Source organism: Apis mellifera, linkage group LG2 (genome assembly GCF_003254395.2).
Source record: "Apis mellifera strain DH4 linkage group LG2, Amel_HAv3.1, whole genome shotgun sequence".
Lineage (NCBI taxonomy): Eukaryota > Metazoa > Arthropoda > Insecta > Hymenoptera > Apidae > Apis > Apis mellifera.
This window is the reverse complement of record NC_037639.1, coordinates 15674658-15677036: the sequence shown is the minus strand read 5'-3', so window position 1 is coordinate 15677036 and position 2379 is coordinate 15674658. Positions and strand designations below refer to the sequence as shown.

The following is a 2379-nucleotide window of genomic DNA, read 5'->3' as shown; positions in this document are numbered from 1 at the left end:
AGAAAACAGAAAAGTAACACGTTACACGGATAGCGTACTACGCGAAATTTTGTATACCGTATCGCACCGCAACAGGTAACAAAATTTCTTGTGGAAAATTGAGGTGCGGTTTCGTGGTTCGTTCCGTACCTCATACGGCGACTAGTTGACTAGGTGATTGGATAGCTGGCAGGCTCGGCCTCGCCGATTTTCGTCTTCACCTGCCACGAGGCGATTATTCGAACCGACTGGCGGTATGCATCGTCGTGAATCGAAGTGAATCAGTAAGCACTAGCGTGGGGGATTCGAAACTTGAAGGTTGGTTCATGCGTACACGAGATCACGTGACCAAAACCGCGAACGAAATGACAGTTAGAATTATCGTGACAGTTAGAAATATCATGATTTTAATAATGGATTGAAAGTAACGTTTATAAAATTTATGCAAGATATAACTGACTTTAATAAAAAACTGAAAATGTGAAAATAAAGTGAAAAGAAAAAAGGATAAATTAAAGATTCTGAGAGAAGGAGAATTAAAAAAGAACGAAAGTGAACCTGTACACCGATCGTGTTGATGTAATGGAATGCTATTATTTGCTCATAGCACCATCTATCGGCAAATTAAGAAAATTTAACTAAATATATGATCAAAATATAAATCATGGTTAAAAACTTCGCAATTTTATATTTTTAAATTAATATATGGATATATTATTTTTCCATGGTTATTTATATCTATTATTATTTGTTAATTATGATCAAAATAATTGTTATGATTATTGCTTTATAAAAACTTTATAAAATATCTATTGCAAACGCATGTTTCATGAGTGAAGGATTGTGTTAATGCATAAAATAAATTAAATGATAAAATTATCTTTATGCGATGTAATATAATGTATCATATATGTTAAATGGAAATAATTTCAAATGCATAATAATTGAGAAAGAAAAATCATTGCATAATTTTTAATATTTGTTAAAGAATTTTCTTGCATTATAGTTAAAATGCGATCTAATTGTTAAGTGACTTTTATTAATCATCAAACTCGACTTGGTACGTTCTGAAATTTTGTAAATATGCGAAGAACAATTGTATGAAATATTACTTTATACGTTACATATACGTTATACGACATTTGTTTTTAAAAATGCATAAATTTTTTAAATTCAATGTACTGTTTGAGTTGCGACATTATGATAAAAAAGCATTACAGCACTAAATACTTTAATTCTTACAAATTTAATAGATACGAATATATGCAATAAATACTATGTACAATGTTAATATTAGTAAAAATATAATTTTTTAATCATTTTCTATCGAAATGACAATAGCATTTCGCATTTCAGCATTTTTATTAAATTTTTTAAAAAAGAAAATTATGATTTAATATATTTAAAAAAATATCCATATATTTATAAATATGTATATCTAACGCATATATAGATTAAAATTTTTTTAAATTAAAATTTATAAGATTTTAATTATATATGTATATTAAAATTTTTATTTGTTTAAATTCAACGGATGAACAACAACGTATAAATCATATATGTTACAGTCGATATTGATTATAAATATTAAATGGTCTATAATATGCAAACATATATCATCGTACAATCGTCATAATGTTAATCTGACAAATAAGTACTATGTGTATGATAAAAAAAAATAAATCTTGCGATAACATAACTATGACGAATCTGTGATAAAATAATACATGATAAAAATATAAAACGATTTGATCAAGATGCATAATTCTTCGAATATTTAATAAGTATGTTTTTTTTTTCTCTAAAAAAATTGTTTAATTATATTATATTTTATCTCATATAATTCATTAATATTTAAAACTGTTTTATCATTAATACGTGGTCTCGATTGTAAAAAAATTTCAATTACAAAAATTAATCAGAAATACGTACTGTTTACTTATTCATTAGTTACAAAACTATACGTATAATGCTTGCACATTCAATTCTCTAATTTCTATTTACTTGTGTATTTCCGTATTTTACCGATGACTAATCAGAATGATTACACATTGATGGACTACTTCGTATCTCTAAATATATACGATGTATATAAACTTCCTTTTAAATGTAATTACTATTTCAAATATAGAACAAAGAAATTGTTTATTTATACTTGAACAATGAAATTGTTACTTCACAAAACAAGTTACAAAAATTTGTAATAATTTTAATATTATATTAGTCGAATTTTTTTTAAAGATAAAGAAATTTCTTTTAAATTTTCGAATAAATTAATTCATTATTTGTTTATAAATTAAATTAATAAAAATATATATCAATATAATATAGTAAGCGTAGGGCTATTGAAATATATCATACGATCCCGAAGCATGAGTGGATGCGCAAAACTGGATGCGC

At 25.5% G+C, this 2379-nt stretch overlaps 1 protein-coding gene across 2 annotated transcripts in view; it reads right to left on the bottom strand.

The window, feature by feature from the left end:
- The window catches only part of LOC413207 (Na(+)/H(+) exchange regulatory cofactor NHE-RF1), an 8732-nt gene extending 8458 nt beyond the window's left edge, over positions 1-274 (bottom strand). Inside the window, exon 1 of one of the 2 annotated variants that reach the window (XM_006568757.3) lies at positions 130-274. The gene's annotated coding sequence lies outside the window, so the exon portion shown is untranslated. The other variant, XM_396656.7, reaches the window with a different exon arrangement.
- Positions 275-2379: the final 2105 nt, after the last annotated feature.